Raw genomic sequence first — 17538 nt, 5'->3', positions numbered from 1 at the left:
AAAATACCTAGGGACAAATGACAATGAAAACACGACAATCCAAAACCTATGGGATGCAGCAAAAGCAGTTCTAAGAGGGCTGTTTATAGCTATACAAGCTTACCTAAAGAAACAAATATATCTCAAATAAATAATCTAAACTTACACCTAAAGGAACTAGAGAAAGAAAAAAAAACCCAAAGTTAGCAGAAGGAAAGAAATCATAAAAATTAGAGCTGAAATAAATGAAATAGAAACAAAGAAAACAATAATAAAGATCAATAAAACCAAAAGCTGGTTCTTTGAGAAGATAAATGAAATTTGTAAACCATTAGCCAGACTCATCAAGAAAAAGAGGGAGAGTACTTCTCTGGTGGTGCAGTGTTTAAGAATATGCCTGCTAATGCAGGGGACATGGGTTCCAGCCCTGGTCTGGGAGGATCCCACATGCGACGGAGCAACTAGGCCTGTGAGCCACAACTACTGAGCCTGCACATCTGGAGCCTGTGCTCAGCAACAAGAGAGGCTGCCATAGTGAGAGGCCCATGCACTGTGATGAAGAGCGGCCCCCGCTTGCCACAACTAGAGAAAGCCCTCACACAGAAATGAAGATACAATACAGCAAAAATAAATAAATTAATTAAAAAACTGCTACCCCCAACATCTTAAAAAAACAGCAAAAGAGGGAGAGGACTCACATCAATAAAATTAGAAATGAAAAAGGAGAGGTTACAACAGACAGCACAGAAATACAAAGCATCATTAGAGACTACTACAAGCAACTCTATGCCAATAAAATGGACAATCTGGAAGAAATGGACAAATTCTTAGAAAGGTACTACCTTCCAAGACTAAACCAGGAAGAAATAGGAAATATGAACAGACCAATCACAAATAATGAAATTGAAACTGTGATTAAAAATCTTCCAACAAATGAAAGTCCAGGACCAGATGGCTTCACAGGTGAATTCTATCAAACATTTAGAGAAGGACTAACACCCATCCTCCTCAAACTCTTCCAAAAAGTTGCAGAGGAAGGAACACTCATTCTACGAGGCCACTATCACCCTGATACCAAAACCAGACAATGATACTACAAGAAAAGAAAATTACAGACCAATATCACTGATAAATATAGATGCAAAAATCCTCAACGAAATACTAGCAAACAAAATCCAACAACACATGAAAAGGATCATACACCATGATCAAGTGGAATTTATCCCAGGGATGCAAGGAGTCTTCAACATATTCAAATCAATCAATGTATTACATGATATTAACAAACTGAAGAATAAAAACCATATGATCATCTCAATAGATGCAGCAAAACCTTTTGACAAAATCCAACACCCGTTTATGATAAAAACTCTCCAGTAAGTGGGCTTAGAAGGAACCTACCTCAACATAATAAAGACCATATATGACAAACCCACAGCAAACATCATTCTCAATGGTGAAAAACTGAAAGCATTTACTCTAAGATCAGGAATGAGAAAAGGATGTCCAGTCTCACCGCTATATTCAACATATGTTTGGAAGTTCTAGCCTTGGCAATCAGAGAAGAAAAAAGAAATAAAAGGAATACAAATTGGAAAAGAAGAAGTTAAACTGTCACTGTTTGCAGATGACATGATGCTATACATAGAGAATCCTAAAGATGCCACCAGAAAACTACTAGAGTTAATCAATGAATGTGGTAAAGTTGCAGGACACGAAATCAATGAACAGAAATCTCTTGCCTTCCCATACACTAATAATGAAAAATCTGAAAGAGACATTACAGAAACAATTTACCATTGCAACAAAAAGAATAAAATACCGAGGAATAAACCTACCTAGGGAGACAAAAGCCCTGTATGTAGAAAACTTTAAGACACTGATGAAAGAAATTAAAGATGATACCAACAGATGGAGAGATATACCACGTTCATGGATTGTAAGAATCAATATTGTGAAAATGACTATACTACCCAAAGCAATCTACAGATTCAATGCAATCCCTATCAAATTACCAATGGCAGTTTTTACAGAACTAGAACAAAAAATCTTAAAATTTGTATGGAGACACAAAAGACCCTGAATAGCCAAAGCAGTCTTGAGGGAATAAAATGAAGCTGGAGGAATCACACTCTCTGACTTCAGACTATACTACAAAGCTACAGCAATGAAGACAATATGGTACTGGCACAAAAACAGAAACATAGATCAATGGAACAAGCTAGAAAACCCAGAGGTAAAGCCATGTACCTATGGTCAACTAATCTATGACAAAGGAGGCAAGGATATACAATGGAGAAAAGACACTCTTCAATAAGTGTTGCTGGGAAAACTGGACAGCTACATGTAAAAGAATGAAATTAGAATACTCCCTAAAACCATACACAAAAATAAACTCAAAATGGATTAGGGACCTAAATGTAAGACCAGACACTATAAAACTCTTAGAGGAAAACATAGGAAGAACACTCTTTGACCTAAACCACAGTAAGATGATTTTTGATCCACCTCCTAGAGTAATGGAAATAAAAACAAAAATAAACAAATGGGACCTAATGAAACTTAAAAACTTTTGCACAGCAAAGGAGACCATAAACAAGATGAAAAGACAACCCTCAGAATGGGATAAAATATTCACAAATGAATCAATGGACAAAAGATTAATCTCCAAAATATAGAAACAGCTCATGCAGCTCAGTATTAAAAAAACAAACAACCCAATCCAAAAATGGGCAGAAGACCTATATAGACATTTCTCCAAAGGAGACATACAGATGGCCAAGCAACACATGAAGAGTTCCTCAACATCACTAGTTATTAGAGAAATGCAAATCAAAACTACAATGAGGTTTCATGTCACAAGAGTTAGAATTGACTTCACCAGAAAATCTACAAACAACACATGCAGGAGAGGGTGTGGAAAAAAGGGAATCCTCTTGAACTGTTTGTGGGAATGTAAACTGATACAGTCACTTGGGAGAACAGTATGGAGGTTCCTTTAAAAAACTAAAGATCGAATTACCATATGATCCAGCAATCCCACTACTGGGCATATACCCAGAAAAAAACACAATTCAAAAAGACACATGCACCCCAATGTTCATTGCAGCACTATTTACAATAGCCAGGTCATGGAAGCAACCTAAATGCCCATCAACAGACATGGATAAAGAAGATGTGGCACATATATATATAATGGAATATTACTCAGCCATAAAAAGGAACGAAATTGTGTCATTTTGTTGAGACATGGGTGGATCTAGAGACTGTCATTCAGAGTGAAGTAAGTCAGAAAGAGAAAAACAAATATCATATATTAACACATATATGTGGAACCTAGAAAAATGGTACAGATGAACCAGTTTGTAGGGCAGAAATTGAGACACAGATGTAGAGAACAAACGTATGGACACCAAGGGGGGAAAGCTGAGAGGGGGTGGGGTTGTTGGTGTGATAAATTGGGCGATTGGGATTGACATGTATACACTGATGTGTATAAAATTGTTGACTAATAAGAACCTGCTGTATAAAAAAATAGAAAAAACCCATTTATCAGGTTTATAGACATGTGTGCAATTAAAAAAAACATTAATGTTACCTTGATATCAATGTCCCAATCTGCTTTTTACCTATATTTACATGTTTGGTACTAGTATCTGTGGTGATTTAAGAAATACTATTCATAGTGGGTTGTGTGTGTGTGTGTGTGTGTGTGTGTGTGTGTTTGTTTCATGAGAGATAAAATGGACAAATGAGTCACTGGCAAAAGAACAGCATGACTATGTGGGAGAAAAAAAAAAGTTCATCCCTAAAAGGAATGAGGAAGCTATTTGAGACTACTTTACAATCATCAGAGTCCACAACTATATACCACAGTAAAGAGTGTTTGCCTTCATTGATATGGTTGCAAAAAATATATAGGGTATTTTTACAGGTTCATTTCAGTCTCTGTCTGCAAAATATATCATTTATAGTCTTTCATGAGAAGCCCCAAACTAGAACCACCCAGCTGAGCCACTTCTGAATTCCTGACCCACATAAATTGTGAGACACAATAAAAGTTTATTATTGTTTTTTTTAAAGAATTATTCACAATAGGCAAAAGGTGGAAACAACCCAAGTGTCTGTCAACAGATAACCAAAATATGGTTAAACAAAGTGTGGAATAAGCATACAATAGAATATTATTCAACCATAAAAAGAAATGAATTTTTATACGTGATACAATATGATGTATCTTGAAAACATTATGCTTAGTGCATAATCGAGACACAGAAGGGCCAATACTGTATGATTCCACTTCTCTGAGGTACATAGAGCAGGCAAATTCATAGAGACAGGAAGTAGGAAAGATGTTACCAGGGGCTGGGTGGAGGGAAGAAGGGGGAGTTACTGTTTAATGGGTACAAAGTTTTTGTTGAGGATGATGAAAAAGTTTTGAATATAGATAGTGGTGATGGTTATACAATATTGTGAATGTATTTAATGTCATGGAATTTTATACTTATGAATTGTTAAAATGATAGATATTATGTATATTTTACCACAATACAAAAATTAGATTTTGGATTTATTTATTCTTTCCACTATATTTTTGTCTATTTCACTATTTTTGGCTTTTAATTTTATTAATCCCTTTGGCTAGATTTTTTGTTGTTCAGTTTTAATTTCCTAAGAGGAGTTCTTGATTCCTTTAATTTCAATTTTCTTGAATGCTTTTAAGACTAATTTTCCCTGGAATATAGGTTTAACATACCAAAACATAAGTTTCATTACTTTCTGGATAATTTTTGGTTTCTAGTTTGATTTCTGTATTGATCTAGAGGTTATTTTTATTCTAGATAGTTAATAGTTTGGGGGTCTTCTCTTTATTATTCATTTGTATTCTAAAACATTGATCAGAAAAATATATCCTACAAAAATCTTCACTTTTTTGAATATGTCAAGTTTTATTTGTGGCCAAGAACATGATGGATATATATATATATATATATATATATATATATATATATATATATATGTATGGTATAGAAATATACATGATATTGAAATATGATATATAAATATATAAATGTTTTATTGACATAAGGTAAAAAAAAGCATATTCTGTATTTGTAGTTTTCAAAGTTCTATATGCATCTATTAAATTGAGCTGGTTGATTTTAATACTCAGACAAAAGAAAGAAAGTTAGAATTATAGAGCATGCTGACATAATCTTACAATCTCTTAATAAACCTTTTAGTAAACAAAAATAAAGAGAACAAGTTGCAAAATTAAAAAAAAGAAAAAACAAAAAAGAAAAGTAGTGCTAAGGGGGAAATTTGTAGTTGAAAATACATACATTAAAAATGTAAACAAACCTCAAATCAATACCTAATTTTTCACATTAAGTAATGAGGTAAAGAAGAACAGCTAAACCCAAAGCTAGCAGAAGAAATGAAATAATACAGATTAGAGTGGGGAAACGAAAGCTGAGAATAGAACATAGTAGAGGAAATCAATAAAAGCAAATGTGGTTTATTTGAAAATATCAAAAGAATGGACAAGCATTTAGTTAGATTGACTAAGAAAAAAAGAGAGAGGGCTCAAATTACTCAAATCAGAAATGAAACTGGGGAAATTAATACTGATATTACAGAAATAAAAGGGAGTATAATAGAATGCTATGGACAGTGGTAAACCAACACATTGGATAGCCAAGTGAAAATGAACAAAGTCCTAGAAACATAGAATCTCCCAGACTGAATCAAAGAAATAGAAAATCAGAATTGACCTGTAATAGTAAGGAGGTTGGATAAGTAATTTAAAAATTCTCAACAACAGCACAATGCCCAGGACCAGATGGCTTCCCTGTTGAATTATATCAAGCATTTAATGAATTAAAACGAATCCTCCTTGAACTCTTCCAAAAAATTGAAGAAAACACTTCCAACCTCACTCTGTGAGGCTGGCATTACCCTGATATCAAATCCAGTCAAAGATATTAGAATGTTTCAACATGTGAAAGTCAAACAATGTAATATACCACATTATTAGAATAAAGATAAAAAAACATGATCATTTCAATTGATGCAGAAAATGCATTTGGCAAAACTAAATAACTTTTCAAGATAAAAATCCTCAATAAACTAGGAATAGAAGGAAAATTCCTCAACATGATTAAGGCCATATATGAAAAGCCCAGAGCTAACATTATACTCAATGGTAAAAGACTGAAAGTATTTTCTCTAAGATCAGTAACAAAGTAAGGATGCCCTCTTCAGCCACTTCCATTCAACATATTACTGGAAGTTCTATCCAGAGCAATTAGGCAAGAAAAAGAAATAAAAGAAATCCAACTTGTTTGCAGAAAGCATGATTTATATATAGAAATCCTAAATATTCCAGACACGATAAAACTGTTAGCACTAATAAATGAATTCAGCAAGTTGCAGGATAAAATAAAATCAACACAAAATAATTTTAATGGCATATAATTTGTAAAAATACAGAATCATTTTGCTGTATACCTGAAAATAGTAATATTGTGAATCAACTATATTTCAATTTTAAAATAAGTTGCATTTCTATTTACTAACAATGAAAAGTCTTAAAAGGAATTTAAGTAAAAAAAATTCCACTTACAATAGCATCAAAATGAATAAAATACTTTGGAATAAATTTAACCAAAGAGGCAAAAGACTTGTACACTGGAAACTACAAAAGGTTTTTAAAGAGATTAAAGAAGATATAAATAAATGGAAAGACATCTTATAGTCATGGACTGGAAGCTTTAATATTGTTAAGATGACAAAATTATCCAAAGTGATCTGTAGGTATAATGCAATCCCTATAAAAATCCCAATGACACTTTGGTAGAAGTAGAAAAATTCATCCTAAAATTCATATATAATCTCGACACCACAAAAAAAATCTTAAAAAATAAAACCAAAGTTGGAGAACTCAAAATTCCTGATTTCAAACCTTACTATAAAGTTAGCATAATCAAAACGGTGTGGATATGGCATAAAAATAGACATACAGACTAATGGAATAGAATAGACAGCACCAAAATATTTCCTCTCATATACAGTCAATTGATTTTTGACAAGGGAGCTAAGACCATTCAATGGGGAAAGAAGAGTCTTTTCCACAAATGGTGCTTGGAAAGTGGATATCCACAAGAAAAAAAATGAAGTTGGACCCTTACCTTATCCCATGTACCAACATTAACTCAAAATGGATGAAGTAGAAATAACTAACCATAAGAGCTAAAATTCTAGAATTCTGAGTAGAAAATATAAGGTAAAATCTTTATTACATTGGATTTGGCAAAGAATTTCTAGGCTATGACACCAAACACACAAGCAACAAATGAAAAAATGGAAAAACTGGACTTCATTTAAAAACCTTTGTCACATCAAATGAAACCATCTAACAACACAGTGATAAGGCAACCTGCAGACTGAGAGAAAATATTTGCAAATCATATATTTCATAAGGGGTTAATATCCAAAAAATATAAATGACTCCTAAAATTCAAAATAAAATAAAAACAGCTTAATCCATAAATGGGCAAATGATTGGAATAGACAATTCTCCTAAGAAGAAAACAAGTGTCCAATAAACTCATGAACAGTTGCTCAACTTCACTAGTTGTTAGGGGGGGTCTAACTCAAAACTACAATCAGATACCATTTCACATGCTGTAAGATGGCTATTATTAGAAAAAAACCAGAAAATAGGAATTTTGGTGAGAATTTGAGAAAATTGGAACACTTGGGCCTTGCTGGTGGGAATGTAAAATGTGGCAACCACTTTGGAAAACAGTATTGCAGTTCCTCAAGAATTCAAACATAAAATTACCATATGATCCTGCAATTCCACTTTAGGTATATACCCCAAAAAATTGAAAGCAAGGACTCAGATACTTGTGCAATGATGTTCTTAGCAGCAATATTCACAGTAGCCAAAAAGTAGAAACAATCCAAATTTCCATCAACAGATGAATTGATAAACAAAATGTATATACATAAAATGGAATATTATTCAGCCTTAAAAAGGAAGGAAATTCTGATACAAGCTCAACATGGATGACTCTTGAAAACATTATCCATAGTGAAATGAGCCAGACACAAAAAGACAAATAGTGTACAATTCCACTTATATGAGGCACCTAGAGTATGCAAATTAATGGGGACTAAAAGTAGAAAAGAGGTTACTAGGGCTTAGGAAGGGAGGAATGGGGTTTATTATTTCATGGGTACAAAGTTTGTTTGGGATGATGAAAAAGTTCTCGAAATGGATAGTGGTTATGCTTGCACATCACTGTGAATGTACTTAATGTCACTAAATTGTAGATGGTAAAGCTTGTTACATAAATTTTGCCACAATTAAAAAAGAAAAATACACCTTAAGATTCTGCAAGTTGAATGATTCTCAGTCTTCTTTACATTATCGTAGGATCCCAAAGAATTGTACTTACATAAGACAGAGGTCCAGATCACATTTTGTCCCAGGTGGCCTTTGAAGCAGCTAGATCACACACAGAAAAACCTTGAGCGATACTTGGGTTCATTTACAGAGGCAGCTACAGGAACAGCGATTCAACCAGAGGAAAAGTGAATTTGGCTGACAGAGTTTAATCCCAATGTACCTTGTTTCCCTCTTGGAGTCCTTTATCTTCTAATTATATCTTTCTTTTCCTTCCTGTGCAATGGGAATGTACTATCTATGTGTCCTTTCCCCTTCCATGACATCAGTATTAACTAAAGTCAATAGAACTCAAGTATAATTCCTCTTTCAACAGGCATTGGTCTGAAAAACACTACTGGAAGCTTCACTAAGGCCAAAGATCCAGGTTACAATGTAAAATACATGAGTCAACAAGAATCAAAGACTTGGGATTAAAGTCAAGCTTTACCTATTATTGGTCAAGTGATCTTAGACCAGACAGTTTCTCTGTTTTGAGCATTGGTTGTTTCATCTGTAAGTCGGGCATTATAAGAATAATTACTACCCTACAGTTTCTGTGAGGATTAAATGAGATGATTGTAAAGTGACTGTCATACTGTAAACACTCAAAAAATGGCCTCTTCTATTAGTATAAATTATAATGTAAAGTGTTTCTGAGTTAAAGATGTTTAATATATCTTAGTTTCCCTGCCCCTTTTTCCCCAAATCACTACAGATATCCAGGGGTTCACTGGTACTCCCATAGGTTAGACATTTTTGCTCTACCAAGCCTCTGTTCAGGGTGAATAACCTTAGAGACAATGCTGAAGAAAGAGAAAAGCAGGATTTTTTGACTATGCAATGTCACATTTGTTTTAAAAACAGTGATGACTGATGAATCAAAGTTGGTACTATGTATAACCATCACATAGACCATCTTCAGCTGTCATTTGAGCCCTAAATGTACTTTACTTCTTCCACTCCCCACGTATTTCTTCTTTTCTTTTATGGAGAGAATATATCCTTGTAACCTTATGCCAGATAGATCTGAGATGCAAAACCTCTGCTAACAGTGAGCAGAAAGAGGCAATGCTCAAAAGCAGTGTTCACACAGGGACCAAATATTAAACCATCATCTGCCACTAAATCAGAAAATGAAGATCATTTTAAGCCAAATTCTCACTATCTCACAACCAAGCATTGGTAATGAGAAAAGTGGCAAAGAGCCTTGACTAGGAGATCAAACAAAGTTCAGGCTGATGGCCTAGTCAAGAATCACTCTTACAGAAGACAGAGGCTATAGTAGCAGGAGTCCCAGATACAGAGCCTGATGATATGTGTTCTAGTTCTCACTGTGAACCACCAGCTAGGTGACTAAGGGTAACTCTTTCCCCTCTTTTTACCTGTTACCTCATTTTTAATAGTTACCAAGGAAATTGTAGTTAGTGACTTCAAAGGGTCTTGCCAGGTCTAAAAGTATGTTCTATGTTTTTGATTTACCCTCAATCAACTTGTCAGGGTGGATAATATAGAATGGCAGAACTGAACTGGAAGGATCCTTGGAGACCATCTACTGTAACAACAACACATCATAAATCTAATATGAAGCTGAAAGAGGAAGAGATTGGGCTATGGTCACATAGCCAGTTAATGACAACTCCTGGAAAGAACTTGTTTCCTAACCCCGTACCCAGTGGTTGTCCATTAGCCTGTGCTATCCCTTCTACTGGGCTCTTTTCCTGGACAGATATTTTTGAGTCTTCATTTGACTAGCAGGTCCCAGGCTTAGACCTTTTGTTGTCTTCCAGGTTTTAGTGTGTGCCTCTTCCATACACTCAACTTTGATATGGACTACTCAATTCAGCAATGACTTCCTACTGTGTTTGAGGCTGCCAACTGTGAAGAGCCCTATAACCTTCTTTCAATGATGATACAACCATGATCACTGAACAATTTCCATCCTTAAGGCCTTTACTGGATGCCTGACATAAGAGGCCTGTTACTGAAGATTGGCATAGTGCAGTCAACAGGGCAAGATGATAAAAACCCTTTTGGTCAGAATTAAGTTCCGAAGTATTTATTATACATTTACCATGTGTGAAGTGCTATAACATGTGCTCTCTTCATTGGAGCCCCATTGCCCAAATTCTACAAATTAGGGCTACCATATAGGTAGTAGTAGCAAGATGGTATCTTGCAAAATATCAACATATGTTTACTCTCCGAAAGTATTCATAAGTGTCTATTTTGTACAAAGCACTCTGTTAAGCAGCATGGGCTAATGCAGAGAAAAATGACAGAGTCCCTGATTTCAAAGGAGCCCAGAGTCTAGTTATCTCTCTCTCTCTCTTTCTCTTTCTTTTTCTTCTCCCACTCTACATTCTCTGGTCTTGCAGCTTCTTGAATATGTGGGTGTATAGCTTTTCTCAAATTGGGGAAATTGTCACCCATTATATATTCAGATTTTTTTTCATCCCACACTATTTATTGTCTTCTTCTGGGACTCCAATATATAAAGGCTATATTATTTGTTATTGTCCCACAGGGTCCTGAGACACTATCCATTTTATTTTATTTTTTTAATCTATAGTCTCTCTATTGTTCAGTTTGGTTTTTATCTATCTTCATGTTCAATGACTCATTTCTCTGCCATTTACATATTTCTATTGAGTCTATTCAGTGAGGTTTTATTTGGTTATTTTATTTTTTGGTTCAAAATTAGCTTTTATATCTTCTATTTCTTTACTGGCACTTTCTATTTTTTCATTTGTTTCAAACATTTTATAATTTCTTATTGAAGCATTTTTATGATGGCTGCTTTAGAAATGCATGTCAGATAATTCCAACATCTGTTTCATTTCAGATGTTGTGCCTATTGTCTTTTATCATTCAATTTGAGATTTTCCTATTGTTCTTTTTTATTTTTTGCATGATGAGTGATCTTCAATTGTGTCATGGACATTCTTTGTATTGTGTTATGAGACTATGGACCTTATTTAAAATTCTATTTTAGCAGACCTCTACTGTGCCAGGAGAGGAATGGAATGGAAGTCCCACCTCATTACCACTGAGTGATGATGGGAGTTCAGGCTCCCTACTCAGCTTCCACTGACACCATTCCAAGAGAGAGAGTGGTGAATGCCTTGCCACCAAGCAGTGGTGGATGTCAAGGTCCCCACTGAGGTACACTGATGTGAGATTGGGGAAAGGTGTGGGGTTTTCCCATGATGTATCTCTGGAGTAGAGCAGGTATTGTCATAAAAGGTTTCTCTTTTTCCGGGCTACTCCTTTCCAGATCCTTTGGCTAGAGAGAGCATACTCTTTCTGGGAATACTTTATTCTGTGTCTGTTGTTATTTTCGGGTTGTAGCTTCTCTAGCATCCAGACTGGGATATATAGGAGGCTAAGGAAAACCCGGGGAACTTATCACTATTTCATTCCCTGAGTTCCAAAATATCTAGCCAGTCCAATTTTTCTTTCCACTAGTCAGAGGTTTTTTTTTTTAAATTTTGTTAGTATTATATATGATGTCCAGAGTTTTTAGTTGTACTATGCAGAAGAAATCGGAAGAAATATTTCTACTCTATCTTACCCAGAACTAGAACTCTAATATTGTGTTTTTAACCTTATGTTCTATCCATGGACTTGTGTGACAGTTGTTTATAAGTCCCTTCCAAAGCTGTGAGCTCCATGATAGCAAGAAATATGCATTTCTCATCTTTGAGATAGTAAGTGAACCGTGGCAGCTCTGAAGCATTGTAAAAACCATAAGAGACGTGTGTGTGTGTGTGTGTGTGTGTGTGTGTGTGTGTATAGGGGGTATGTGTATGTGGTCTTTGCATAGAAGAAATGCTCAACATCTGTTTATGTAATTTATTTGAATGGAAAATACTATATTATGAATATTTGGGAGACTAACAAATCTAGTCTCTGCTTATCTCTTAACTATCCGTTATCATAATCTCACCCCCAGTTATAACTGCAATTCCCCAAACCTGACACCCTCTTTGCTTTTCAAAAAACTTTTGATAGTTCTGTTCCATCACCATACCTTCATCTTTTGTCTGCTAAAATGCCAGTCTCTCATATTTTCCTTTACTAATAAAATCTCAATATTTAATGATATGTTGAAAGCCATTAATGTTAGAAAATACTGAACCCTCTCTCAAGCTCCAAAGGGTAGTTTTGATGAGTCTGAGACAATAATAGTAATCCTTTCACTCTAGGCAATGATTGGATTAGGAATGGACACGCAGTGCACTCTGACCAAAGAAATGTGAGGGAAAGTCTACTAGTGTGTGCATGGAGGTAGAGGGATTCTGGCAAAACTTCTTAACTCTTAAAAAATAGACACAAAGGAGGGATGTTTTGCCTTCTTGACTTTGGCTGGTAGTGTGTGAGACGTGATGCTGGGATTTACTGCAGTCATCTTATGGTTATGGAGGGACAACCTGAGGACAAAAACAAAGACATTGAAGATATCATCTTTTCTGCTTGTCAGCAGAAAAGTAGAAAGTATCTTGGACACGGATGCCAAATTGTTCAATGAAATGCTGTTTATGAAACCAAAAAACTGGAAAATTTTCTGAAAATCCAGAAAGGGAGAAGAGGAAAGGCAGAGTAAGGACCCCTAAAAGATTATCCTCTACAAATACAATGAGAATAATGGCAAAAATTGTTAAGGTAAATTTAAATAAGGTAGCTGTGAAAATCAGCAACATAGTATCTACTGAATAGGTGAAACTAAGTTTACAGTTCCTCATAAAGACACATCCAATCAAATTGTTACTAGTTGGCTTGTCTGGAAGCTCCCTACAGAATTCCTTTTAGCAGGGCTTTTGTTATTTCACCCTAGTCAAATCTTGCTCAGTGAGAAAAGACATACCCAGGAAATGTGTTGAAAATGATCACAGTAATTTAACATTACAGCTGTCTGAGGTGGTGAGGACAGTTTGGGCAATAAGGAGGGTGGGCAAAATACTTAGAAGGAAAATATGAGGAATGAGATATATGTAAGGTGATAGAAATATTTCAGTACATTCATTGGCATCTAGAAGGCCATGCGCATGTGCAGAGCTGTGCACATGCCCAAGAGAGAGATGATAGATCCTCAGTCTCCTAACTCTGGCTGAACCCGAGGCTCTGCACAAGTAGAAGTGAAGTCCAAGGCAAAACTTTAAGTGGTCATAGCATTGAAAGTATACCACAGTGTACACACACACACACACACACACACACAGCTGTTCAGCAAAGAGTTGAATGCTTAGTGGATCAAAGCATGAAAGGAAATTTCTGCTCAATCATTAGTTGACAACTGAGCTAGTTGAGCAGAGACTTCAGTAGACATAAATAGTTTATATTTTAGTACCTTTACCATAACTTTCCCCTACATTTTGAACAAGAGACCCCACATTTTTATTCTATGAAATTATGTAATTATGGAGTCAGTCCTGGGTAGAAGTGGAACCAGTTCTGGGTAGAAGTGATGCTATGTCACTCCCAAGATTAGGTTATAAAGGATACTATAGCTCACTGGCTTGCTCTCTCAGATCATCTGCTCTGGTGAAAGCCAGCTACCCTATCATGAAGACACTCAGATAGCTTGTGGAGAAGCCCATGTGGTGAGGAACTGAGATCTCCTGCTAACAGCCTGCATGGAACTGAAGCCTGCCAACAACTACATAAGTAAGCTTGGAAGTAGATGCTCCAGCTCCAGATGCCTGCATCCCCATTGATATCTTTTTTATTTTAAAGGTTTATTTATTTATTTTAACATCTTTATTGGAGTATAATTGCTTTACAATGGTGTGTTAGTTTCTGCTTTATAACAAAGTGAATCAGTTATACATATACATATGTTCCCATATCTCTTCTCTTTTGCATCTCCCTCCCTCCCACCCTCCCTATCCCACCCCTCTAGGGGGTCACAAACCACCGAGCTGATCTCCCTGTGCTATGAGGCTGCTTCCCACTACCTATCTATTTTACGTTTGGTAGTGTATATATGTCCATGCCACTCTCTCACTTTGTCACAGCTTACCCTTCCCCCTCCCCATATCCTCAAGTCCATTCTCTAGTAGGTTTGTGTCTTTATTCCCATCTTACCCTTAGGTAATTCATGGCCTTTTTTTTTCTTAGATTCCATATATATGTGTTAGCATACGGTATTTGTTTTTCTCTTTCTGACTTACTGTACTCTGTATGACAGACTGTAGGTCCATCTACCTCACTACAAATATCTCAATTTCATTTCTTTTTATGGCTGAGTAATATTCTATTGTATATATGTGCCCATCTTGATTGCAACCTCATGAGAGATCCTGAGCAGGAACATTAAGCACTACTGGATTCCTGATCTGTAGAAACTGTAGGATAATAAATGTGTGTTGCCTTAAGCTGCTATGTTTGGAGTCTTTTTTTATGCAGCCGTGGGTAATCAATGTAATGAGGGATGTGACTGGGTTTGAGTATTGGTTAATATAAATCGTGTTGATCAAGAATTAAATTTCTATCCTGCCATGAGGTAGAAAGAAAGGGCAAATCCTGTGTAGATAACCCACTGTTGAGCAGATTACTTTAATGAATCTTTATATATGCAAAGAATATCTAAATGTAGGTTGGGAGTCCATGCAAGAAAAGCTGCATTGTTGGACAAAACAAGTGCAAAATCTTGTTTTAAACTGAATTGCTGGGCTGGGTGTGGGGGCAAGGAAAAGATGAAAAGGAAGAGATAAATAAATTGGATGGAGGATACACCTGATTTAGTTAACATAATCTAAGGACTTTATCAGAAGAGGGATGACTAATATTCAATTGAAATTGTCTGGTTATGATACAAATCTCCATCATCTTCCCAACACTTCATCAAAATGTATAGCATATTAAAAACTGTGTTTTTTCGTTTTTGGAAAGCAAGAAGAAGGCCAAGTGTCCTAGAGGAAGATAAGAGAATACTGCAACATGTAGAGTGGCAAAATGGAATTCAGCAGAGTTATGAATCCAGGACAGTAGTGACCATGAGAACTTAAACTCCTCACCAAGACACAGAAGTCTTAAGAAGGGCACTGGATTATACATAGAACATGGAACAGTGATTCAAGCCATTCTAGCTAGATCTTAAGGGCAAGAGATAAAGCCAAAAACTTCCTCTAACCTGTAGATGATGCTAACTAACCCTTTGCTGTCCACTCAGATATTGATTGATGCTTTTGTTCTCTGACTTCTTGGTATTTTGTTTGTTTGTTCATTCGTTGGTCAGTATGTGTCTCAGAAGTGGATCATAGCTATATAGTTGGGGTTTTGTTTGTTTTTTCTTTTTTGCACAAGGTCCAACAGGGCACTATGTGTGATTAGAATATTAATTAATATTGTTTGATGATATTCTTCTGTTACAGACTGTGGAAGTACCCATATACCAATCCTTCTAAGCATTTATTCAACCCCTACTACATACCATATATTTAGAGCTGACATATTTACCATATTTTTGGCTATAATTTATACTATCTTGTTCTGCTGAAATAAGTATGTAATTTTTCAATGATGAATGATTCAATTATACCTCCTAAGTTTTTGCCTTTGATATGAAATTCTAGCACAGTATGAAGAGTTTTACTAAACTTGACTTTAAATTTTCACTTGACCCCTCCTAAAGAGATTAACCAAAGCTAACCCTCAAACACAATGCAGTAAAATTTTACTAATTTTTTGTCTAATAATTTGAAATGTTTTTTTTTTTTTATGTGCCTAAAGAAGAAATGATGAGGGACAGTGAATTATGTATGAACATCACAAATCTGGGAGGGCCAGCAGACATATTGAATAACAGAACCATAATGTACCACAAAGAGATCAGCAGTTTGGAGCAATGGTTAATTCTAACAAAATAAATAATTGCTGAGCAACCATCAACAAAAGAATGCTGCACCCTACCGAAAAAGATATCCTACATCCAAAGACAAAGAAGAAGCCACAAGAAGACAGTAGGAGGGGTGAAATCATGGTAAAATCAAATCCCACACCTGCTGGTTGGGTGACCCACAAACTGGAAAATAATTATATTGCAGAGGTTCTCCCACAGGAGTAAAAGTTCTGAGCCTCACATCAGGCTCCCCAGCCTGGGGGTCTGGCAAAGGGAGGAGATGCCCCCAGAGAATACATTAAATACATACATAAAGATCTTACATGGGCCCCCAAAGTCATCCATACAACCTATGAGAGATGTGAATTACAAGCAGCATATATGAAAAAAATAAGGCTTGGTGGGGGGAGAAGGATTTGTTTAACTGTAAGATAATCCAAGTCAAAATTGATGCAGATACAAAAAGTAAAAACCTAGTATCCTATTAAACTGCATTAATAGAATATAGTGTTACAGCTCTGAGATCTGTATTTTAAGAGAGGTAGAAAACCATCTGGAGCATTACATGGTGAATTAGCAATTGGGAAGTTGTTGGAGTTCAGATCTGAGGCACAGGTAATGGTTGATAGAAACAGAACCACTTTAAAAGAATACTCAAGGAGACATGCTCTGTATTCTTAGATACCTGAAGGACTGTCACACATTCACAGAAGTATAGATGCTAGAATTTCATGGGTGTATAATAGGAACCGTGACGAAGCCTAACTTGCCTAAAGTATAGGGTACACAAAAGGGAATACAGTATTTGGAAATGAGTTGCAAAAGGTCTTTTGGTACCAGATTATGGAGGTCTATAAAAGTCAGGTCAAAGTGTTAGGACCTTAATCATATAGATGGTGAGAATCCATTGGAATTTTTAAATTTTCTTTTCTTTTGACAAGATAACATACATATGGTAAGAAGTGTAAACAGTAAAAAGAAAATCTATGGAAAATTCTTGACTCTCAAAGCTGCTGGTTTCCTTTTCATGCTAATACAATAATATATACAATGCCAGCTCTTGTCTAAAATAGAAATGTAAATTGTTGCATACTTTATACTCTTTAATGAAAAATTACTGCTAATACTACTACTACCGTTAGTTACTATTATGCTTACCTCATCTTGAAGATTGTTCCATATCAGTACGTTTAAAATTGCTTCCTTCATTTTCATGGCTGTATGGTATTTTTTGTTATGGATATACCATAATTTATTTAACCAG

The sequence above is a fragment of the Phocoena sinus genome, chromosome X, assembly GCF_008692025.1.
Source record: "Phocoena sinus isolate mPhoSin1 chromosome X, mPhoSin1.pri, whole genome shotgun sequence".
Lineage (NCBI taxonomy): Eukaryota > Metazoa > Chordata > Mammalia > Artiodactyla > Phocoenidae > Phocoena > Phocoena sinus.
Note: the sequence above shows the minus strand (reverse complement) of the source record.